A 26,064-nucleotide genomic window follows, 5' to 3' on the forward strand; every position below is an offset into this window, starting at 1 on the left:
TTCCCTGCCTCTGATTCCCCGCCTGTGATTCCCCATCTCTGATTCACCACCTCTGATTCCCCACCTCTGATTCCCCATATCTAATTCCCCGCCTCTGTTTGCCCGACTCTGATTCCCCGCCTCTGTTTCCCCATATCTGATTCCCCGCCTCTGAATCCCCAACTCTGATTCCCTGCCTCTGATTCCCCAGCTCTGATTCCCCGCCTTTGATTCCCCCGTCTGATTCCCAGCCTCTGAAACCCCGTGTCTGATTTGTTGCCTCTGATTCCCCGCCTCTGATTCCCCATCTCTGATTCACAGCCTCTGATTCCCCACCTCTGATTCCCCATCACTGATTCCGCACATCTGATTCCCTGCCTCTGATTCCACGACTCTGATCCCCACCTCTGATTCCGCAGCTCTGATTCCCCGCCTCTGATTCCCCAACTCTGATTCCCCGCCTCTGATTCCCCAGCTCTGATTCCCCGCCTCTGATTCCCCGTGTTTGATCCCCTGCCTCTGATTCCCCGACTCTGATCCCCACCTCTGATTCCGCAGCTCTGATTCCCCGCCTCTGATTCCCCAACTCTGATTCCCCGCCTCTGATTCCCCAACTCTGAATCCCTGCCTCTGATTCCCCAGCTTCATTCCCCGCCTTTGATTCCCCCCGTCTGATTCCCAGCCTCTGAATCCCCGTGTCTGATAACCTGCCACTGATTCCCCGTCTCTGATTCCCCATCTCAGATTCACCGCCTCTGATTCCCCACCTCTGATTCCCCATCTCTGATTCCGCACATCCGACTCCCTGCCTCTGATTCCCCGACTCTGATTCCCCACCTCTGATTCCCCAGCTCTGATTCCCCGCCTCTGATTCCCCAACTCTGATTCCCCGCCTCTGATTCCACAGCTCTGATTCCCCGCCTCTGATTCCCCGTGTTTGATCCCCTGCCTCTGATTCCCCGCCTCTGATTCCCCATCTCTGATTCACCGCCTTTGATTCGCCACCTCTGATTCCCCATATCTGATTCCTCGCCACTGTTTCCCCGCCTCTGATTCCCCGCCTCTGATTCCCCATATCTCATTCCCCGCCTCTGATTCACCAGCTATGATTCCCCACCTCTGATTCCCCGCGTCTGATTCCCTGCCTCTGATTCCCCGCCTCTGATTCCACATCTCTGATTCACCACCTCTGATTCCACGCGTCTGATTCCCCGCCTCTGATTCCCCATCTCTGATTCCCCATCTCTGATTCCCCAATTCTGATTCCCCGCCTCTGATTCCCCAGCTCTGATTCCTCGCCTCTGATTCCCTTCCTTTGATTCCCTGCGTCTGATTCCCCAACTCTGATTTCCCATATTGATTCCCTGCGTCTGATTCCCCACCTCTGATTTCACATATTGATTCCCTGCGTCTGATTCCCCGCCTCTGATTCCCCAACTCTGATTCCCCGCCTCTGATTCCCCAGCTCTGATTCCCCGCATCTGATTCCCCGTGTTTGATTCCCTGCCTCTGATTCCCCACCTCTCATTCCCCATATCTGATTCCCCGCCTCTGTTTCCCCACCTTTGATTCCCCGCCTCTGTTTCCCAATATCTAAGTCCCCGCCTCTGATTCCCCAACTCTGATTCCCCACCTCTGATTCCCCAACTCTGATTCCCCGCCTCTGATTCCCCAGCTCTGATTCCCCGCCTCTGATTCCCCGTCTTTGATCCCCTGCCTCTGATTCCCCGCCTCTGATTCCCCATCTCTGATTCACCGCCTTTGATTCGCCACCTCTGATTCCCCATATCTGAATCCTCGCCTCTGTTTCCCCGCCTCTGCTTCCCCATATCTCATTCCCCGCCTCTGATTCCCCATCTCTGATTCTTGGACTCTGATTCCCCACCTCTGATTCCCGGCCTCTTATTCCCGGCATCTGATTCCGGCCTCTGATTTCCGGCCTCTGATTCCCTGCTTCTGATTCCCCATCTCTGATTCCGCAAATCTAATTCCCTGCCTCTGATTCCCCACCTCTGATTCCCCATATCTGATTCCCCGCCTCTGTTTCCCCGCCTCTGATTCCCCACCTCTGTTTCCCCATATCTAAGTCCCCGCCTCTGATTCCCCAACTTTGATTCCCCACCTCTGATTCCCCAGCTCTGATTCCCCGCCTCTGATTCCCCGCATCTGATTCCATGCATCTGATTCCCAGCCTCTGATTCCCAGACTCTGATTCCCAACCTCTGATTCCCCACCTCTGATTCCCCATATCTGATTCCACGCCTCTGTTTCCCCGCCTCTGATTCACCGCCTCTGTTTCCCCATATCTGATCCCCGCCTCTATTTGCCCGCATCTGATTCCCCGCCTCTGTTTCCCCATATCTGATTCCCCGCCTCTGAATCCCCAACTCTGATTCCCTGCCTCTAATTTCCCAGCTCTGATTCCCCGCCTCTGATTCCCCGCGTCTGATTACCGGCCTCTGATTCCCCGCCTCTGATTCCCCATCTCTGATCCACAACCTCTGATTCCCCACCTCTGATACCCCATATCTGATTCCCCGCCTCTGTTTCCCCGCCTCTGATTCCCCACCTCTGATTCCCAATATCTGATTCCCCGCCTCTGATTCCCCACCTCTGATTCCCCGCCTCTGATTCGCCAGCTATGATTCCCCGCCTCCGATTCCCCGTGTTTGATTCCCTGCCTCTGATTCCCGGCCACTGATTCCCCAACTCTGATTCACCGCCTTTGATTCGCCACCTCTGATTCCCCATATCTGATTCCCCGCCTCTGTTTCCCCGCCTCTGATTCCCCGCCTCTGATTCCCCATATCTCATTCCCCGCCTCTGAATCCCCATCTCTGATTCCCGGACTCTGATTCCCCACCTCTGATTCCCTGCTACTGATTCTGATTCCCTGCCTTTGATTCCCCATCTCTGATTCCGCACATCTGATTCCCTGCCTCTGATTCCCCATCTCTGATTCCCCATATCTGATTCCCCGCTTCTGTTTCCCCGCCTCTGATTCCCCGCCTCTGTTTCCCAATATCTAAGTCCCCGCCTCTGATTCCACAACTCTAATTCCCCACCTCTGATTCCCCAGCTCTGATTCCCCGCCTCTGATTCCCCGCATCTGATTCCCTGCATCTGATTCCAAGCCTCTTATTCCCTGCCTCTGATTCCCAACCTCTGATTCCCCACCTCTGATTCCCCATATCTGATTCCAGGCCTCTGTTTCCCCGCCTCTGATTCCCCGCCTCTGTTTCCCCATATCTGATTCCCGGCCTCTGGTTCCCCGCCTCTGATTCCCCGCCTCTGATTCCCTGCCTCTGATTCCCCATCTCCGATTCCGCACATCTGATTCCCTGCCTCTGATTCCCCGCCTCTGATTCCCCGCCTCTGATTCCCTGCCTCTGATTCCCAACCTCTGATTCCCCACCTCTGATTCCCCGTGTTTGATTCCCCGCCTCTGTTTCTCCGCCTCTGATTCCCCGCCTCTGATTCCCCAACTCTAATTCCCCGCCTCTGATTCCCCATATCTGATTCCCCGCCTCTGTTTCCCCGCCTCTGATTCCCCACCCCTGTTTCCCCATATCTGATTCCCTGCCTCTGATTCCCCAGCTTTTATTCCCAGCATCTGATTCCCCAGCTCTGATTCCCCGCCTCTGATTCCCCGCATCTGATTCCCTGCATCTGATTCCAAGCCTCTGATTCCCTGCCTCTGATTCCCTACCTCTGATTCCCCACCTCTGATTCCCCATATCTGATCCCCAGCCTCTGTTTCCCCGCCTCTGTTTCCCCATATCTGATTCCCGGCCTCTGATTCCCCGCCTCTGATTCCCCGCCTCTGATTCCCTGCCTCTGATTCCCCATCTCCGATTCCGCACATCTGATTCCCTGCCTCTGATTCCCCGCCTCTGATTCCCCGCCTCTGATTCCCTGCATCTGATTCCCAACCTCTGATTCCCCACCTCTGATTCCCCGTGTTTGATTCCCCGCCTCTATTTCCCCGCCTCTGATTCCCCGCCTCTGATTCCCCAACTCTAATTCCCCGCCTCTGATTCCCCATATCTGATTCCCTGCCTCTGTTTCCCCGCCTCTGATTCCCCGCCTCTGATTCTCCATATCTCATTCCCCGCCTCTGACTCCCCATCTCTGATTCCCGGACTCTGATTTCCCACGTCTGATTCCCGGCCTCTTATTCCCAGCATCTGATTCCAGGCCTCTGATTCCCGTCCTCTGACTCCCCGCTTCTGATTCTGATTCCCTGCCTCTGATTCCCCATCTCTGATTCCGCACATCTGATTACCTGCCTCTGATTCCCCACCTCTGATTCCCCATATCTGATTCCCCGCCTCTGTTTCCACGCCTCTGATTCCCCGCCTCTGTTTCCCCATATCTAATTCCCCACCTCTTTTGCCCCAACTCTTATTCCCCGCCTCTGATTCCACAGCTCTGATTCCCCGCCTCTGATTCCCCACATCCGATTCCCCATATCTGATTCCCCGCCTCTGTTTCCCCGCCCCTGATTCCCCGCCTCTGTTTCCCCATATCTGATTCCCCGCCTCTGATTCCCAACTATGATTCCCCGCCTCTTATTCCCCAGCTCTGATTCCCTGCCTCTGATTCCCCGCGTTCTATTCCCTGCCTCTGATTCCCCGCCTGTGATTCCCCATCTCTGATTCACCACCTCTGATTCCCCACCACTGATTCCCCATATCTAATTCCCCGCCTCTGTTTGCCCGCCTCTGATTCCCCGCCTCTGTTTCCCCGCCTCTGATTCCCCACCTCTGATTCCCAATATCTGATTCCCTGCCTCTGATTCCCCACCTCTGGTTCCCCACCTCTGATTCGCCAGCTATGATTCCCCGCCTCCTATTCCCCGCGTCTGATTCCCTGCCTCTGATTCCCCGCCTCTGATTCCACATCTCTGATTCACCACCTCTGATTCCCCGCGTCTGATTCCCTGCCTCTGATTCCCCATCTCTGATTCCCCATCTCTGATTCCCCAATTCTGATTCCCCTCCTCTGATTCCCCGTGTTTGATTCCCAGCCTCTGATTCCCGGCCTCTGATTCCCCATCTCTGATTCACCGTCTTTGATTCGCCACCTCTGATTCGCCATATCTGATTCCCCGCCTCTGTTTCCCCGCCGATGATTCCCCGCCTCTGATTCCCCATATCTCATTCCCCGCCTCTGAATCCCCATCTCTGATTCCCGGACTCTGATTCCCCACCTCTGATTTCCGGCCTCTTATTCCCGGCATCTGATTCCGGCCTCTGATTCCCGGCCTCTGATTCCCTGCTTCTGATTCTGATTCCCTGCCTTTGATTCCCCATCTCTGATTCCGCACATCTGATTCCCTGCCTCTGATTCCCCATCTCTGATTCCCCATATCTGATTCCCCGCCTCTGATTCCCTGCCTCTGTTTCCCAATATCTAAGTCCCCGCCTCTGATACCCCAACTCTGATTCCCCACCTCTGATTCCCCAGCTCTGATTCCCCGCCTCTGATTCCCCGCATCTGATTCCCTGCATCTGATTCCAAGCCTCTGATTCCCTGCCTCTGATTCCCAACCTCTGATTCCCCACCTCTGATTCCCCATATCTGATTCCCAGCCTCTGTTTCCCCGCCTCTGATTCCCCGCCTCTGTTTCCCCATATCTGATTCCCGGCCTCTGATTCCCCGCCTCTGATTCCCCGCCTCTGATTCCCTATCTCCGATTCCGCACATCTGATTCCCTGCCTCTGATTCCCCGCCTCTGATTCCCCGCCTCTGATTCCCTGCCTCTGATTCCCAACCTCTGATTCCCCACCTCTGATTCCCCGTGTTTGATTCCCCGCCTCTGTTTCCCCGCCTCTGATTCCCCGCCTCTGATTCCCCAACTCTAATTCCCTGCCTCTGATTCCCCATATCTGATTCCCCGCCTCTGTTTCCCCGCCTCTGATTCCCCGCCCCTGTTTCCCCATATCTGATTCCCTGCCTCTGATTCCCCAACTTTGATTCCCAGCCTCTGATTCCCCAGCTCTGATTCCCCGCCTCTGATTCCCCGTGTTTGATTCCCTGCCTCTGATTCCCCGCCTCTGATTACCCATCTCTGATTCACCACCTTTGATTCGCCACCTCTGATTCCCCATATCTGATTCCCCACCTCTGTTTTCCCGCCTCTGATTCCCCGCCTCTGATTCTCCATATCTCATTCCCCGCCTCTGAATCCCCATCTCTGATTCCCGGACTCTGATTCCCCACCTCTGATTCCCGGCCTCTTATTCCCAGCATCTGATTCCAGGCCTCTGATTCCCGGCCTCTGACTCCCCGCTTCTGATTCTGATTCCCTGCCTCTGATTCCCCATCTCTGATTCCGCACATCTGATTACCTGCTTCTGATTCCCCACCTCTGATTCCCCATATCTGATTCCCCGCCTCTGATTCCCCGCATCCGATTCCCCATATCTGATTCCCCGCCTCTGTTTCCCCGCCCCTGATTCCCCGCCTCTGTTTCCCCATATCTGATTCGCTGCCTCTGATTCCCCGCGTTCTATTCCCTGCCTCTGATTCCCCGCCTGTGATTCCCCATCTCTGATAAACCACCACTGATTCCCCACCACTGATTCCCCATATCTAATTCCCCTCCTCTGTTTGCCCGCCTCTGATTCCCCACCTCTGATTCCCCATATCTAATTCCCCGCCTCTGTTTGCCCGCCTCTGATTCCCCGCCTCTGTTTCCCCATATCTGATTCCCCGCCTCTGAATCCCCAACTCTGATTCCCCGCCTCTGATTCCCCAGCTCTTATTCCCCGCCTCTGATTCCCCGTGTTTGATTCCCTGCGTCTGATTCCCCGCCTCTGATTCACCATCTCTGATTCACCGCCTTTCATTCGCCACCCTGATTCCCCATATCAGATTCACCGCCTCTGTTTCCCCGCCTCTGATACCCCGCCTCTGATTCCCCATATTTCATTCCCCGCCTCTGATTCCCCATCTCTGATTCCCGGACTCTGATTCCTGGCCTCTTATTCCCGGCATCTGATTCCCGGCCTCTGATCCCGGCCTCTGATTCCCCGCTTCTGATTCTGATCCCTGCCTCTGATTCCCCATCTCTGATTCCGCACATCTGATTCCCTGCCTCTGATTCCCCACCTCTGATTCCCCATATCTGATTCCCCGCCTCTGTTTCCCCGCCTCTAATTCCCCGCCTCTGTTTCCCCATATCTATTTCCCCGCCTCTGATTCCCCGCCTCTGATTCCCCAGCTCTGATTCCCCGCCTCTGAATCCCCAACTCTGATTCCCTGCCTCATATTCCGCAGCTCTGATTCCCCGCCTCTGATTCCCCAGCTCTGATTCCCTGCCTCTGTTTCGCAACCTCTGATTCCCCACCTCTGATTCCCCATATATGATTCCCCACCTCTGTTTCCCTGCCTCTGATTCCCAGCCTCTGTTTCCCCATATCTGATTCCCCGCCTCTGATTCCCCAACTCTGATTCCCCGCCTCTGATTCCCCAGCTCTGATTCCCCACCTATGATTCCCCGTGTTTGATTCACTGCCTCTGATTCCCCGCCTCTGATTAACCATCTCTGATTCACCGCCTTTCATTCGCCACCTCTGATTCCCCATATCAGATTCCCCGCCTCTGTTTCCCCGCCTCTGATTCCCCTCCTCTGTTTCCCCATATCTGATTCCCCGCTTCTGATTCCCCAACTCTGATTCCCCGCCTCTGATTCCCCAGCTCTGATTCCCCGCCTTTGATTCCCCCCGTCTGATTCCCAGCCTCTGAGTCCCCGTGTCTGATTTCCTGCCTCTGATTCCCCGCCTCTGATTCCCCATCTCTGATTCACAGCCGCTGATTCCCCACCTCTGATTCCCCATCTCTGATACCGCACATCTGATTCCCTGCCTCTGATTCCCCGACTCTGATCCCCACCTCTGATTCCCCAGCTCTGATTCCCCGCCTCTGATTCCCCAACTCTGATTCCCCGCCTCTGATTCCCCAGCTCTGATTCCCCGCCTCTGATTCCCCATATCTGATTCCCCACCTCTGTTTCCCGGCCTCTGATTCCCCGCTTCTGATTCTGAATCCCTGCCTCTGATTCCCCATCTCTGATTCCGCACATTTGATTCCCTGCCTCTGATTCCCCACCTCTGATTCCCCATATCTGATTTCCCGCCTCTGTTTCCCCGCCTCTGATTCCCCGCCTCAGTTTCCCCATATCTAATTCCAAACCTCTGATGCCCCAACTCTGATTCCCTGCCTCTGATTCCCCGCGTTCTATTCCCTGCCTCTGATTCCCCGCCTGTGATTCCCCATCTCTGATTCACCACCTCTGATTCCCCACCTCTGATTCCCCATATCTAATTCCCCGCCTCTGTTTGCCCGACTCTGATTCCCCGCCTCTGTTTCCCCATATCTGATTCCCCGCCTCTGAATCCCCAACTCTGATTCCCTGCCTCTGATTCCCCAGCTCTGATTCCCCGCCTTTGATTCCCCCGTCTGATTCCCAGCCTCTGAAACCCCGTGTCTGATTTCTTGCCTCTGATTCCCCGCCTCTGATTCCCCATCTCTGATTCACAGCCTCTGATTCCCCACCTCTGATTCCCCATCACTGATTCCGCACATCTGATTCCCTGCCTCTGATTCCACGACTCTGATCCCCACCTCTGATTCCGCAGCTCTGATTCCCCGCCTCTGATTCCCCAACTCTGATTCCCCGCCTCTGATTCCCCAGCTCTGATTCCCCGCCTCTGATTCCCCGTGTTTGATCCCCTGCCTCTGATTCCCCGACTCTGATCCCCACCTCTGATTCCGCAGCTCTGATTCCCCGCCTCTGATTCCCCAACTCTGATTCCCCGCCTCTGATTCCCCAACTCTGATTCCCTGCCTCTGATTCCCCAGCTTCATTCCCCGCCTTTGATTCCCCCCGTCTGATTCCCAGCCTCTGAATCCCCGTGTCTGATAACCTGCCACTGATTCCCCGTCTCTGATTCCCCATCTCAGATTCACCGCCTCTGATTCCCCACCTCTGATTCCCCATCTCTGATTCCGCACATCCGACTCCCTGCCTCTGATTCCCCGAATCTGATTCCCCACCTCTGATTCCCCAGCTCTGATTCCCCGCCTCTGATTCCCCAACTCTGATTCCCCGCCTCTGATTCCACAGCTCTGATTCCCCGCCTCTGATTCCCCGTGTTTGATGCCCTGCCTCTGATTCCCCGCCTCTGATTCCCCATCTCTGATTCACCGCCTTTGATTCGCCACCTCTGATTCCCCATATCTGATTCCTCGCCACTGTTTCCCCGCCTCTGATTCCCCGCCTCTGATTCCCCATATCTCATTCCCCGCCTCTGATTCGCCAGCTATGATTCCCCACCTCTGATTCCCCGCATCTGATTCCCTGCCTCTGATTCCCCGCCTCTGATTCCACATCTCTGATTCACCACCTCTGATTCCACGCGTCTGATTCCCCGCCTCTGATTCCCCATCTCTGATTCCCCATCTCTGATTCCCCAATTCTGATTCCCCGCCTCTGATTCCCCAGCTCTGATTCCTCGCCTCTGATTCCCTTCCTTTGATTCCCAACCTCTGATTCCCCAACTCTGATTTCCCATATTGATTCCCTGTGTCTGATTCCCCACCTCTGATTTCACATATTGATTCCCTGCGTCTGATTCCCCGCCTCTGATTCCCCAACTCTGATTCCCCGCCTCTGATTCCCCAGCTCTGATTCCCCGCATCTGATTCCCCGTGTTTGATTCCCTGCCTCTGATTCCCCACCTCTGATTCCCCATATCTGTTTCCCCGCCTCTGTTTCCCCACCTTTGATTCCCCGCCTCTGTTTCCCAATATCTAAGTCCCCGCCTCTGATTCCCCAACTCTGATTCCCCACCTCTGATTCCCCAACTCTGATTCCCCGCCTCTGATTCCCCAGCTCTGATTCCCCGCCTCTGATTCCCCGTCTTTGATCCCCTGCCTCTGATTCCCCGCCTCTGATTCCCCATCTCTGATTCACCGCCTTTGATTCGCCACCTCTGATTCCCCATATCTGATTCCTCGCCTCTGTTTCCCCGCCTCTGATTCCCCATATCTCATTCCCCGCCTCTGATTCCCCATCTCTGATTCCCGGACTCTGATTCCCCACCTCTGATTCCCGGCCTCTTATTCCCGGCATCTGATTCCGGCCTCTGATTTCCGGCCTCTGATTCCCTGCTTCTGATTCCCCATCTCTGATTCCGCAAATCTAATTCCCTGCCTCTGATTCCCCACCTCTGATTCCCCATATCTGATTCCCCGCCTCTGTTTCCCCGCCTCTGATTCCCCGCCTCTGTTTCCCCATATCTAAGTCCCCGCCTCTGATTCCCCAACTTTGATTCCCCACCTCTGATTCCCCAGCTCTGATACCCCGCCTCTGATTCCCCGCATCTGATTCCATGCATCTGATTCCCAGCCTCTGATTCCCAGACTCTGATTCCCAACCTCTGATTCCCCACTTCTGATTCCCCATATCTGATTCCACGCCTCTGTTTCCCCGCCTCTGATTCCCCGCCTCTGTTTCCCCATATCTGATCCCCGCCTCTATTTGCCCGCATCTGATTCCCCGCCTCTGTTTCCCCATATCTGATTCCCCGCCTCTGAATCCCCAACTCTGATTCCCTGCCTCTAATTTCCCAGCTCTGATTCCCCGCCTCTGATTCCCCGCGTCTGATTACCGGCCTCTGATTCCCCGCCTCTGATTCCCCATCTCTGATTCACAACCTCTGATTCCCCACCTCTGATACCCCATATCTGATTCCCCGCCTCTGTTTCCCCGCCTCTGATTCCCCACCTCTGATTCCCAATATCTGATTCCCCGCCTCTGATTCCCCACCTCTGATTCCCCGCCTCTGATTCGCCAGCTATGATTCCCCGCCTCTGATTCCCCGTGTTTGATTCCCTGCCTCTGATTCCCGGCCACTGATTCCCCAACTCTGATTCACCGCCTTTGATTCGCCACCTCTGATTCCCCATATCTGATTCCCCGCCTCTGTTTCCCCGCCTCTGATTCCCCGCCTCTGATTCCCCATATCTCATTCCCCGCCTCTGAATCCCCATCTCTGATTCCCGGACTCTGATTCCCCACCTCTGATTCCCTGCTACTGATTCTGATTCCCTGCCTTTGATTCCCCATCTCTGATTCCGCACATCTGATTCCCTGCCTCTGATTCCCCATCTCTGATTCCCCATATCTGATTCCCCGCTTCTGTTTCCCCGCCTCTGATTCCCCGCCTCTGTTTCCCAATATCTAAGTCCCCGCCTCTGATTCCACAACTCTAATTCCCCACCTCTGATTCCCCAGCTCTGATTCCCCGCCTCTGATTCCCCGCATCTGATTCCCTGCATCTGATTCCAAGCCTCTTATTCCCTGCCTCTGATTCCCAACCTCTGATTCCCCACCTCTGATTCCCCATATCTGATTCCCAGCCTCTGTTTCCCCGCCTCTGATTCCCCGCCTCTGTTTCCCCATATCTGATTCCCGGCCTCTGGTTCCCCGCCTCTGATTCCCCGCCTCTGATTCCCTGCCTCTGATTCCCCATCTCCGATTCCGCACATCTGATTCCCTGCCTCTGATTCCCCGCCTCTGATTCCCCGCCTCTGATTCCCTGCCTCTGATTCCCAACCTCTGATTCCCCACCTCTGATTCCCCGTGTTTGATTCCCCGCCTCTGTTTCTCCGCCTCTGATTCCCCGCCTCTGATTCCCCAACTCTAATTCCCCGCCTCTGATTCCCCATATCTGATTCCCCGCCTCTGTTTCCCCGCCTCTGATTCCCCACCCCTGTTTCCCCATATCTGATTCCCTGCCTCTGATTCCCCAACTTTGATTCCCAGCATCTGATTCCCCAGCTCTGATTCCCCGCCTCTGATTCCCCGCATCTGATTCCCTGCATCTGATTCCAAGCCTCTGATTCCCTGCCTCTGATTCCCTACCTCTGATTCCCCACCTCTGATTCCCCATATCTGATCCCCAGCCTCTGTTTCCCCGCCTCTGTTTCCCCATATCTGATTCCCGGCCTCTGATTCCCCGCCTCTGATTCCCCGCCTCTGATTCCCTGCCTCTGATTCCCCATCTCCGATTCCGCACATCTGATTCCCTGCCTCTGATTCCCCGCCTCTGATTCCCCGCCTCTGATTCCCTGCATCTGATTCCCAACCTCTGATTCCCCACCTCTGATTCCCCGTGTTTGATTCCCCGCCTCTGTTTCCCCGCCTCTGATTCCCCGCCTCTGATTCCCCAACTCTAATTCCCCGCCTCTGATTCCCCATATCTGATTCCCCGCCTCTGATTCCCCGTGTTTGATTCCCTGCCTCTGATTCCCCGCCTCTGATTACCCATCTCTGATTCACCACCTTTGATTCGCCACCTCTGATTCCCCATATCTGATTCCCCACCTCTGTTTTCCCGCCTCTGATTCCCCGCCTCTGATTCTCCATATCTCATTCCCCGCCTCTGAATCCCCATCTCTGATTCCCGGACTCTGATTCCCCACCTCTGATTCCCGGCCTCTTATTCCCAGCATCTGATTCCAGGCCTCTGATTCCCGGCCTCTGACTCCCCGCTTCTGATTCTGATTCCCTGCCTCTGATTCCCCATCTCTGATTCCGCACATCTGATTACCTGCTTCTGATTCCCCACCTCTGATTCCCCATATCTGATTCCCCGCCTCTGATTCCCCGCATCCGATTCCCCATATCTGATTCCCCGCCTCTGTTTCCCCGCCCCTGATTCCCCGCCTCTGTTTCCCCATATCTGATTCCCTGCCTCTGATTCCCCGCGTTCTATTCCCTGCCTCTGATTCCCCGCCTGTGATTCCCCATCTCTGATAAACCACCACTGATTCCCCACCACTGATTCCCCATATCTAATTCCCCTCCTCTGTTTGCCCGCCTCTGATTCCCCACCTCTGATTCCCCATATCTAATTCCCCGCCTCTGTTTGCCCGCCTCTGATTCCCCGCCTCTGTTTCCCCATATCTGATTCCCCGCCTCTGAATCCCCAACTCTGATTCCCCGCCTCTGATTCCCCAGCTCTTATTCCCCGCCTCTGATTCCCCGTGTTTGATTCCCTGCGTCTGATTCCCCGCCTCTGATTCACCATCTCTGATTCACCGCCTTTCATTCGCCACCCTGATTCCCCATATCAGATTCACCGCCTCTGTTTCCCCGCCTCTGATACCCCGCCTCTGATTCCCCATATTTCATTCCCCGCCTCTGATTCCCCATCTCTGATTCCCGGACTCTGATTCCTGGCCTCTTATTCCCGGCATCTGATTCCCGGCCTCTGATCCCGGCCTCTGATTCCCCGCTTCTGATTCTGATCCCTGCCTCTGATTCCCCATCTCTGATTCCGCACATCTGATTCCCTGCCTCTGATTCCCCACCTCTGATTCCCCATATCTGATTCCCCGCCTCTGTTTCCCCGCCTCTAATTCCCCGCCTCTGTTTCCCCATATCTATTTCCCCGCCTCTGATTCCCCGCCTCTGATTCCCCAGCTCTGATTCCCCGCCTCTGAATCCCCAACTCTGATTCCCTGCCTCATATTCCGCAGCTCTGATTCCCCGCCTCTGATTCCCCAGCTCTGATTCCCTGCCTCTGTTTCGCAACCTCTGATTCCCCACCTCTGATTCCCCATATATGATTCCCCACCTCTGTTTCCCTGCCTCTGATTCCCAGCCTCTGTTTCCCCATATCTGATTCCCCGCCTCTGATTCCCCAACTCTGATTCCCCGCCTCTGATTCCCCAGCTCTGATTCCCCACCTATGATTCCCCGTGTTTGATTCACTGCCTCTGATTCCCCGCCTCTGATTAACCATCTCTGATTCACCGCCTTTCATTCGCCACCTCTGATTCCCCATATCAGATTCCCCGCCTCTGTTTCCCCGCCTCTGATTCCCCTCCTCTGTTTCCCCATATCTGATTCCCCGCTTCTGATTCCCCAACTCTGATTCCCCGCCTCTGATTCCCCAGCTCTGATTCCCCGCCTTTGATTCCCCCCGTCTGATTCCCAGCCTCTGAGTCCCCGTGTCTGATTTCCTGCCTCTGATTCCCCGCCTCTGATTCCCCATCTCTGATTCACAGCCGCTGATTCCCCACCTCTGATTCCCCATCTCTGATACCGCACATCTGATTCCCTGCCTCTGATTCCCCGACTCTGATCCCCACCTCTGATTCCCCAGCTCTGATTCCCCGCCTCTGATTCCCCAACTCTGATTCCCCGCCTCTGATTCCCCAGCTCTGATTCCCCGCCTCTGATTCCCCATATCTGATTCCCCACCTCTGTTTCCCGGCCTCTGATTCCCCGCTTCTGATTCTGAATCCCTGCCTCTGATTCCCCATCTCTGATTCCGCACATTTGATTCCCTGCCTCTGATTCCCCACCTCTGATTCCCCATATCTGATTTCCCGCCTCTGTTTCCCCGCCTCTGATTCCCCGCCTCAGTTTCCCCATATCTAATTCCAAACCTCTGATGCCCCAACTCTGATTCCCTGCCTCTGATTCCCCGCGTTCTATTCCCTGCCTCTGATTCCCCGCCTGTGATTCCCCATCTCTGATTCACCACCTCTGATTCCCCACCTCTGATTCCCCATATCTAATTCCCCGCCTCTGTTTGCCCGACTCTGATTCCCCGCCTCTGTTTCCCCATATCTGATTCCCCGCCTCTGAATCCCCAACTCTGATTCCCTGCCTCTGATTCCCCAGCTCTGATTCCCCGCCTTTGATTCCCCCGTCTGATTCCCAGCCTCTGAAACCCCGTGTCTGATTTCTTGCCTCTGATTCCCCGCCTCTGATTCCCCATCTCTGATTCACAGCCTCTGATTCCCCACCTCTGATTCCCCATCACTGATTCCGCACATCTGATTCCCTGCCTCTGATTCCACGACTCTGATCCCCACCTCTGATTCCGCAGCTCTGATTCCCCGCCTCTGATTCCCCAACTCTGATTCCCCGCCTCTGATTCCCCAGCTCTGATTCCCCGCCTCTGATTCCCCGTGTTTGATCCCCTGCCTCTGATTCCCCGACTCTGATCCCCACCTCTGATTCCGCAGCTCTGATTCCCCGCCTCTGATTCCCCAACTCTGATTCCCCGCCTCTGATTCCCCAACTCTGATTCCCTGCCTCTGATTCCCCAGCTTCATTCCCCGCCTTTGATTCCCCCCGTCTGATTCCCAGCCTCTGAATCCCCGTGTCTGATAACCTGCCACTGATTCCCCGTCTCTGATTCCCCATCTCAGATTCACCGCCTCTGATTCCCCACCTCTGATTCCCCATCTCTGATTCCGCACATCCGACTCCCTGCCTCTGATTCCCCGAATCTGATTCCCCACCTCTGATTCCCCAGCTCTGATTCCCCGCCTCTGATTCCCCAACTCTGATTCCCCGCCTCTGATTCCACAGCTCTGATTCCCCGCCTCTGATTCCCCGTGTTTGATGCCCTGCCTCTGATTCCCCGCCTCTGATTCCCCATCTCTGATTCACCGCCTTTGATTCGCCACCTCTGATTCCCCATATCTGATTCCTCGCCACTGTTTCCCCGCCTCTGATTCCCCGCCTCTGATTCCCCATATCTCATTCCCCGCCTCTGATTCGCCAGCTATGATTCCCCACCTCTGATTCCCCGCATCTGATTCCCTGCCTCTGATTCCCCGCCTCTGATTCCACATCTCTGATTCACCACCTCTGATTCCACGCGTCTGATTCCCCGCCTCTGATTCCCCATCTCTGATTCCCCATCTCTGATTCCCCAATTCTGATTCCCCGCCTCTGATTCCCCAGCTCTGATTCCTCGCCTCTGATTCCCTTCCTTTGATTCCCAACCTCTGATTCCCCAACTCTGATTTCCCATATTGATTCCCTGTGTCTGATTCCCCACCTCTGATTTCACATATTGATTCCCTGCGTCTGATTCCCCGCCTCTGATTCCCCAACTCTGATTCCCCGCCTCTGATTCCCCAGCTCTGATTCCCCGCATCTGATTCCCCGTGTTTGATTCCCTGCCTCTGATTCCCCACCTCTGATTCCCCATATCTGTTTCCCCGCCTCTGTTTCCCCACCTTTGATTCCCCGCCTCTGTTTCCCAATATCTAAGTCCCCGCCTCTGATTCCCCAACTCTGATTCCCCACCTCTGATTCCCCAACTCTGATTCCCCGCCTCTGATTCCCCAGCTCTGATTCCCCGCCTCTGATTCCCCGTCTTTGATCCCCTGCCTCTGATTCCCCGCCTCTGATTCCCCATCTCTGATTCACCGCCTTTGATTCGCCACCTCTGATTCCCCATATCTGATTCCTCGCCTCTGTTTCCCCGCCTCTGATTCCCCATATCTCATTCCCCGCCTCTGATTCCCCATCTCTGATTCCCGGACTCTGATTCCCCACCTCTGATTCCCGGCCTCTTATTCCCGGCATCTGATTCCGGCCTCTGATTTCCGGCCTCTGATTCCCTGCTTCTGATTCCCCATCTCTGATTCCGCAAATCTAATTCCCTGCCTCTGATTCCCCACCTCTGATTCCCCATATCTGATTCCCCGCCTCTGTTTCCCCGCCTCTGATTCCCCGCCTCTGTTTCCCCATATCTAAGTCCCCGCCTCTGATTCCCCAACTTTGATTCCCCACCTCTGATTCCCCAGCTCTGATACCCCGCCTCTGATTCCCCGCATCTGATTCCATGCATCTGATTCCCAGCCTCTGATTCCCAGACTCTGATTCCCAACCTCTGATTCCCCACTTCTGATTCCCCATATCTGATTCCACGCCTCTGTTTCCCCGCCTCTGATTCCCCGCCTCTGTTTCCCCATATCTGATCCCCGCCTCTATTTGCCCGCATCTGATTCCCCGCCTCTGTTTCCCCATATCTGATTCCCCGCCTCTGAATCCCCAACTCTGATTCCCTGCCTCTAATTTCCCAGCTCTGATTCCCCGCCTCTGATTCCCCGCGTCTGATTACCGGCCTCTGATTCCCCGCCTCTGATTCCCCATCTCTGATTCACAACCTCTGATTCCCCACCTCTGATACCCCATATCTGATTCCCCGCCTCTGTTTCCCCGCCTCTGATTCCCCACCTCTGATTCCCAATATCTGATTCCCCGCCTCTGATTCCCCACCTCTGATTCCCCGCCTCTGATTCGCCAGCTATGATTCCCCGCCTCTGATTCCCCGTGTTTGATTCCCTGCCTCTGATTCCCGGCCACTGATTCCCCAACTCTGATTCACCGCCTTTGATTCGCCACCTCTGATTCCCCATATCTGATTCCCCGCCTCTGTTTCCCCGCCTCTGATTCCCCGCCTCTGATTCCCCATATCTCATTCCCCGCCTCTGAATCCCCATCTCTGATTCCCGGACTCTGATTCCCCACCTCTGATTCCCTGCTACTGATTCTGATTCCCTGCCTTTGATTCCCCATCTCTGATTCCGCACATCTGATTCCCTGCCTCTGATTCCCCATCTCTGATTCCCCATATCTGATTCCCCGCTTCTGTTTCCCCGCCTCTGATTCCCCGCCTCTGTTTCCCAATATCTAAGTCCCCGCCTCTGATTCCACAACTCTAATTCCCCACCTCTGATTCCCCAGCTCTGATTCCCCGCCTCTGATTCCCCGCATCTGATTCCCTGCATCTGATTCCAAGCCTCTTATTCCCTGCCTCTGATTCCCAACCTCTGATTCCCCACCTCTGATTCCCCATATCTGATTCCCAGCCTCTGTTTCCCCGCCTCTGATTCCCCGCCTCTGTTTCCCCATATCTGATTCCCGGCCTCTGGTTCCCCGCCTCTGATTCCCCGCCTCTGATTCCCTGCCTCTGATTCCCCATCTCCGATTCCGCACATCTGATTCCCTGCCTCTGATTCCCCGCCTCTGATTCCCCGCCTCTGATTCCCTGCCTCTGATTCCCAACCTCTGATTCCCCACCTCTGATTCCCCGTGTTTGATTCCCCGCCTCTGTTTCTCCGCCTCTGATTCCCCGCCTCTGATTCCCCAACTCTAATTCCCCGCCTCTGATTCCCCATATCTGATTCCCCGCCTCTGTTTCCCCGCCTCTGATTCCCCACCCCTGTTTCCCCATATCTGATTCCCTGCCTCTGATTCCCCAACTTTGATTCCCAGCATCTGATTCCCCAGCTCTGATTCCCCGCCTCTGATTCCCCGCATCTGATTCCCTGCATCTGATTCCAAGCCTCTGATTCCCTGCCTCTGATTCCCTACCTCTGATTCCCCACCTCTGATTCCCCATATCTGATCCCCAGCCTCTGTTTCCCCGCCTCTGTTTCCCCATATCTGATTCCCGGCCTCTGATTCCCCGCCTCTGATTCCCCGCCTCTGATTCCCTGCCTCTGATTCCCCATCTCCGATTCCGCACATCTGATTCCCTGCCTCTGATTCCCCGCCTCTGATTCCCCGCCTCTGATTCCCTGCATCTGATTCCCAACCTCTGATTCCCCACCTCTGATTCCCCGTGTTTGATTCCCCGCCTCTGTTTCCCCGCCTCTGATTCCCCGCCTCTGATTCCCCAACTCTAATTCCCCGCCTCTGATTCCCCATATCTGATTCCCTGCCTCTGTTTCCCCGCCTCTGATTCCCCGCCCCTGTTTCCCCATATCTGATTCCCTGCCTCTGATTCCCCAACTTTGATTCCCAGCCTCTGATTCCCCAGCTCTGATTCCCCGCCTCTGATTCCCCGTGTTTGATTCCCTGCCTCTGATTCCCCACCTCTGATTCCCCATCTCTGATTCACCGCCTTTGATTCGCCACCTCTGATTCCCCATATCTGATTCCCCACCTCTGTTTCCCCGCCTCTGATTTCCCGCCTCTGATTCTCCATATCTCATTCCCCGCCTCTGACTCCCCATCTCTGATTCCCGGACTCTGATTCCCCACCTCTGATTCCCGGCCTCTTATTCCCAGCATCTGATTCCAGGCCTCTGATTCCCGTCCTCTGACTCCCCGCTTCTGATTCTGATTCCCTGCCTCTGATTCCCCATCTCTGATTCCGCACATCTGATTACCTGCCTCTGATTCCCCACCTCTGATTCCCCATATCTGATTCCCCGCCTCTGTTTCTACGCCTCTGATTCCCCGCCTCTGTTTCCCCATATCTAATTCCCCACCTCTGATGCCCCAACTCTGATTCCCCGCCTCTGATTCCACAGCTCTGATTCCCCGCCTCTGATTCCCCACATCCGATTCCCCATATCTGATTCCCCGCCTCTGTTTCCCCGCCCCTGATTCCCCGCCTCTGTTTCCCCATATCTGATTCCCCGCCTCTGATTCCCAACTATGATTCCCCGCCTCTTATTCCCCAGCTCTGATTCCCTGCCTCTGATTCCCCGCGTTCTATTCCCTGCCTCTGATTCCCCGCCTGTGATTCCCCATCTCTGATTCACCACCTCTGATTCCCCACCACTGATTCCCCATATCTAATTCCCCGCCTCTGTTTGCCCGCCTCTGATTCCCCGCCTCTGTTTCCCCATATCTGATTCCCCGCCTCTGAATCCCCAACTCTGATTCCCTGCCTCTGATTCCCCAGCTTCATTCCCCGCCTTTGATTCCCCCCGTCTGATTCCCAGCCTCTGAATCCCCGTGTCTGAAAACCTGCCTCTGATTCCACGCCTCTGATTCCCCATCTCAGATTCACCGCCTCTGATTCCCCACCTCTGATTCCCCATCTCTGATTCCGCACATCCGATTCCCTGCCTCTGATTCCCCGACTCTGATTCCCCACCTCTGATTCCCCAGCTCTGATTCCCCGCCTCTGATTCCCCAACTCTGATTCCCCACCTCTGATTCCCCAGCTGTGATTCCCCGCCTCTGATTCCCCGTGTTTGATCCCCTGCCTCTGATTCCCCAGCTCTGATTCCCCATATATGATTCCCCGCCTCTGTTTCCCCGCCTCTGATTCCCCGCCTCTGATTCCCCATATCTCATTCCCCGCCTCTAAATCCCCATCTCTGATTCCCGGACTCTGATTCCCCACCTCTGATCCCCGGCCTCTTATTCCCGGCATCTGATTCCGGCCTCTGATTCCCGGCCTCTGATTCCCTGCGTCTGTTTCTGATTCCCTGCCTCTGATTCCGCAAATCTAATTCCCTGCCTCCGATTCCCCACCTCTGATTCCCCATATCTGATTCCCCGCCTCTGTTTCCCCTCCTTTGATTCCCCGCCTCTGTTTCCCAATATCTAAGTCCCTGCCTCTGATTCCCCAACTCTGATTCCCCACCTCTGATTCCCCGCCTCTGATTCCCCGCCTCTGATTCCCCGTGTTTGATCCCCTGCCTCTGATTCCCCGCCTCTGATTCCCCGCCTCTGATTCCCTGCCTCTGATTCCCCATCTCCGATTCCGCACATCTGATTCCCTGCCTCTGATTCCCCGCCTCTGATTCCCCGCCTCTGATTCCCTGCCTCTGATTCCCAACCTCTGATTCCCCACCTCTGATTCCCCGTGTTTGATTCCCCGCCTCTGTTTCCCCGCCTCTGATTCCCCGCCTCTGATTCCCCAACTCTAATTCCCCGCCTCTGATTCCCCATATCTGATTCCCCGCCTCTGTTTCCCCGCCTCTGATTCCCCACCCCTGTTTCCCCATATCTGATTCCCTGCCTCTGATTCCCCAACTTTGATTCCCAGCATCTGATTCCCCAGCTCTGATTCCCCGCCTCTGATTCCCCGCATCTGATTCCCTGCATCTGATTCCAAGCCTCTGATTCCCTGCCTCTGATTCCCAACCTCTGATTCCCCACCTCTGATTCCCCATATCTGATCCCCAGCCTCTGTTTCCCCGCCTCTGTTTCCCCATATCTGATTCCCGGCCTCTGATTCCCCGCCTCTGATTCCCCGCCTCTGATTCCCTGCCTCTGATTCCCCATCTCCGATTCCGCACATCTGATTCCCTGCCTCTGATTCCCCGCCTCTGATTCCCCGCCTCTGATTCCCTGCATCTGATTACCAACCTCTGATTCCCCACCTCTGATTCCCCGTATTTGATTCCCCGCCTCTGTTTCCCCGCCTCTGATTCCCCGCCTCTGATTCCCCAACTCTAATTCCCCGCCTCTGATTCCCCATATCTGATTCCCTGCCTCTGTTTCCCCGCCTCTGATTCCCCGCCCCTGTTTCCCCATATCTGATTCCCTGCCTCTGATTCCCCAACTTTGATTCCCAGCCTCTGATTCCCCAGCTCTGATTCCCCGCCTCTGATTCCCCGTGTTTGATTCCCTGCCTCTGATTCCCCGCCTCTGATTCCCCAACTCTAATTCCCCACCTCTGATTCCCCATATCTGATTCCCTGCCTCTGTTTCCCCGCCTCTGATTCCCCGCCTCTGTTTCCCCGCCTCTGATTCCCCACCTCTGATTCCCAATATCTGATTCCCCGCCTCTGATTCCCCACCTCTGATTCCCCACCTCTGATTCGCCAGCTATGATTCCCCGCCTCCTATTCCCCGCATCTGATTCCCTGCCTCTGATTCCCCGCCTCTGATTCCACATCTCTGATTCACCACCTCTGATTCCCCGCGTCTGATTCCCTGCCTCTGATTCCCCATCTCTGATTCCCCATCTCTGATTCCCCAATTCTGATTCCCCTCCTCTGATTCCCCGTGTTTGATTCCCAGCCTCTGATTCCCGGCCTCTGATTCCCCATCTCTGATTCACCGCCTTTGATTCGCCACCTCTGATTCGCCATATCTGATTCCCCGCCTCTGTTTCCCCGCCTCTGATTCCCCGCCTCTGATTCCCCATATCTCATTCCCCGCCTCTGAATCCCCACCTCTGATTTCCGGCCTCTTATTCCCGGCATCTGATTCCGGCCTCTGATTCCCGGCCTCTGATTCCCTGCTTCTGATTCTGATTCCCTGCCTTTGATTCCCCATCTCTGATTCCGCACATCTGATTCCCTGCCTCTGATTCCCCATCTCTGATTCCCCATATCTGATTCCCCGCCTCTGATTCCCTGCCTCTGTTTCCCAATATCTAAGTCCCCGCCTCTGATTCCCCAACTCTGATTCCCCACCTCTGATTCCCCAGCTCTGATTCCCCGCCTCTGATTCCCCGCATCTGATTCCCTGCATCTGATTCCAAGCCTCTGATTCCCTGCCTCTGATTCCCAACCTCTGATTCCCCATATCTGATTCCCAGCCTCTGTTTCCCCGCCTCTGATTCCCCGCCTCTGTTTCCCCATATCTGATTCCCGGCCTCTGATTCCCCGCCTCTGATTCCCCGCCTCTGATTCCTTATCTCCGATTCCGCACATCTGATTCCCTGCCTCTGATTCCCCGCCTCTGATTCCCCGCCTCTGATTCCCTGCCTCTGATTCCCAACCTCTGATTCCCCACCTCTGATTCCCCGTGTTTGATTCCCCGCCTCTGATTCCCCGCCTCTGATTCCCTGCCTCTGATTCCCCATCTCCGATTCCGCACATCTGATTCCCTGCCTCTGATTCCCCGCCTCTGATTCCCCGCCTCTGATTCCCTGCCTCTGATTCCCAACCTCTGATTCCCCACCTCTGATTCCCCGTGTTTGATTCCCCGCCTCTGTTTCCCCGCCTCTGATTCCCCGCCTCTGATTCCCCAACTCTAATTCCCCGCCTCTGATTCCCCATATCTGATTCCCCGCCTCTGTTTCCCCGCCTCTGATTCCCCACCCCTGTTTCCCCATATCTGATTCCCTGCCTCTGATTCCCCAACTTTGATTCCCAGCATCTGATTCCCCAGCTCTGATTCCCCGCCTCTGATTCCCCGCATCTGATTCCCTGCATCTGATTCCAAGCCTCTGATTCCCTGCCTCTGATTCCCAACCTCTGATTCCCCACCTCTGATTCCCCATATCTGATCCCCAGCCTCTGTTTCCCCGCCTCTGTTTCCCCATATCTGATTCCCGGCCTCTGATTCCCCGCCTCTGATTCCCCGCCTCTGATTCCCTGCCTCTGATTCCCCATCTCCGATTCCGCACATCTGATTCCCTGCCTCTGATTCCCCGCCTCTGATTCCCCGCCTCTGATTCCCTGCATCTGATTCCCAACCTCTGATTCCCCACCTCTGATTCCCCGTGTTTGATTCCCCGCCTCTGTTTCCCCGCCTCTGATTCCCCGCCTCTGATTCCCCAACTCTAATTCCCCGCCTCTGATTCCCCATATCTGATTCCCTGCCTCTGTTTCCCCGCCTCTGATTCCCCGCCCCTGTTTCCCCATATCTGATTCCCTGCCTCTGATTCCCCAACTTTGATTCCCAGCCTCTGATTCCCCAGCTCTGATTCCCCGCCTCTGATTCCCCGTGTTTGATTCCCTGCCTCTGATTCCCCGCCTCTGATTCCCCAACTCTAATTCCCCACCTCTGATTCCCCATATCTGATTCCCTGCCTCTGTTTCCCCGCCTCTGATTCCCCGCCTCTGTTTCCCCGCCTCTGATTCCCCACCTCTGATTCCCAATATCTGATTCCCCGCCTCTGATTCCCCACCTCTGATTCCCCACCTCTGATTCGCCAGCTATGATTCCCCGCCTCCTATTCCCCGCATCTGATTCCCTGCCTCTGATTCCCCGCCTCTGATTCCACATCTCTGATTCACCACCTCTGATTCCCCGCGTCTGATTCCCTGCCTCTGATTCCCCATCTCTGATTCCCCATCTCTGATTCCCCAATTCTGATTCCCCTCCTCTGATTCCCCGTGTTTGATTCCCAGCCTCTGATTCCCGGCCTCTGATTCCCCATCTCTGATTCACCGCCTTTGATTCGCCACCTCTGATTCGCCATATCTGATTCCCCGCCTCTGTTTCCCCGCCTCTGATTCCCCGCCTCTGATTCCCCATATCTCATTCCCCGCCTCTGAATCCCCACCTCTGATTTCCGGCCTCTTATTCCCGGCATCTGATTCCGGCCTCTGATTCCCGGCCTCTGATTCCCTGCTTCTGATTCTGATTCCCTGCCTTTGATTCCCCATCTCTGATTCCGCACATCTGATTCCCTGCCTCTGATTCCCCATCTCTGATTCCCCATATCTGATTCCCCGCGTCTGATTCCCTGCCTCTGTTTCCCAATATCTAAGTCCCCGCCTCTGATTCCCCAACTCTGATTCCCCACCTCTGATTCCCCAGCTCTGATTCCCCGCCTCTGATTCCCCGCATCTGATTCCCTGCATCTGATTCCAAGCCTCTGATTCCCTGCCTCTGATTCCCAACCTCTGATTCCCCATATCTGATTCCCAGCCTCTGTTTCCCCGCCTCTGATTCCCCGCCTCTGTTTCCCCATATCTGATTCCCGGCCTCTGATTCCCCGCCTCTGATTCCCCGCCTCTGATTCCTTATCTCCGATTCCGCACATCTGATTCCCTGCCTCTGATTCCCCGCCTCTGATTCCCCGCCTCTGATTCCCTGCCTCTGATTCCCAACCTCTGATTCCCCACCTCTGATTCCCCGTGTTTGATTCCCCGCCTCTGTTTCCCCGCCTCTGATTCCCCGCCTCTGATTCCCCAACTGTAATTCCCCGCCTCTGATTCCCCATATCTGATTCCCCGCCTCTGTTTCCCCGCCTCTGATTCCCCGCCCCTGTTTCCCCATATCTGATTCCCTGCCTCTGATTCCCCAACTTTGATTCCCAGCCTCTGATTCCCCAGCTCTGATTCCCCGCCTCTGATTCCCCGTGTTTGATTCCCTGCCTCTGATTCCCCGCCTCTGATTACCCATCTCTGATTCACCACCTTTCATTCGCCACCTCTGATTCCCCATATCTGATTCCCCACCTCTGTTTTCCCGCCTCTGATTCCCCGCCTCTGATTCTCCATATCTCATTCCCCGCCTCTGAATCCCCATCTCTGATTCCCGGACTCTGATTCCCCACCTCTGATTCCCGGCCTCTTATTCCCAGCATCTGATTCCAGGCCTCTGATTCCCGGCCTCTGACTCCCCGCTTCTGATTCTGATTCCCTGCCTCTGATTCCCCATCTCTGATTCCGCACATCTGATTACCTGCCTCTGATTCCCCACCTCTGATTCCCCATATCTGATTCCCCGCCTCTGATTCCCCGCATCCGATTCCCCATATCTGATTCCCCGCCTCTGTTTCCCCGCCCCTGATTCCCCGCCTCTGTTTCCCCATATCTGATTCCCCGCCTCTGATTCCCAACTATGATTCCCCGCCTCTGATTCCCCAGCTCTGATTCCCTGCCTCTGATTCCCCGCGTTCTATTCCCTGCCTCTGATTCCCCGCTTGTGATTCCCCATCTCTGATAAACCACCTCTGATTCCCCACCACTGATTCCCCATATCTAATTCCCCTCCTCTGTTTGCCCAGCCTCTGATTCCTCACCTCTGATTCCCCATATCTAATTCCCCGCCTCTGTTTGCCCGCCTCTGATTCCCCGCCTCTGTTTCCCCATATCTGATTCCCCGCCTCTGAATCCCCAACTCTGATTCCCTGCCTCTGATTCCCCAGCTCTGATTCCCCGCCTTTGATTCCCCCGTCTGATTCCCAGCCTCTGAAACCCCGTGTCTGATTTCTTGCCTCTGATTCCCCGCCTCTGATTCCCCATCTCTGATTCACAGCCTCTGATTCCCCACCTCTGATTCCCCATCTCTGATTCCGCACATCTGATTCCCTGCCTCTGATTCCCCGACTCTGATCCCCACCTCTGATTCCCCAGCTCTGATTCCCCGCCTCTGATTCCCCAACTCTGATTCCCCGCCTCTGATTCCCCAGCTCTGATTCCCCGCCTCTGATTCCCCGTGTTTGATTCCCTGCCTCTGATTCCACGCCTCTGATTCCCCATCTCTGATTCATCGCCTTTGATTCGCCACCTCTGATTCCCCATATCTGATTCCTCGCCTCTGTTTCCCCACCTCTGATTCCCCGCCTCTGATTCCCCATATCTCATTCCCCGCCTCTGATTCCCCATCTCTGATTCCCGGACTCTGATTCCCCACCTCTGATTCCCGGCCTCTTATTCCCGGCATCTGATTCCGGCCTCTGATTCCCCACCTCTGATTCCCCATATCTGATTCCCCACCTCTGTTTCCCGGCCTCTGATTCCCCGCTTCTGATTCTGAATCCCTGCCTCTGATTCCCCATCTCTGATTCCGCACATCTGATTCCCTGCCTCTGATTCCCC

The sequence above is a fragment of the Narcine bancroftii genome, chromosome 7 (assembly GCF_036971445.1).
Source record: "Narcine bancroftii isolate sNarBan1 chromosome 7, sNarBan1.hap1, whole genome shotgun sequence".
NCBI classification, from domain to species: Eukaryota; Metazoa; Chordata; class Chondrichthyes; order Torpediniformes; family Narcinidae; genus Narcine; species Narcine bancroftii.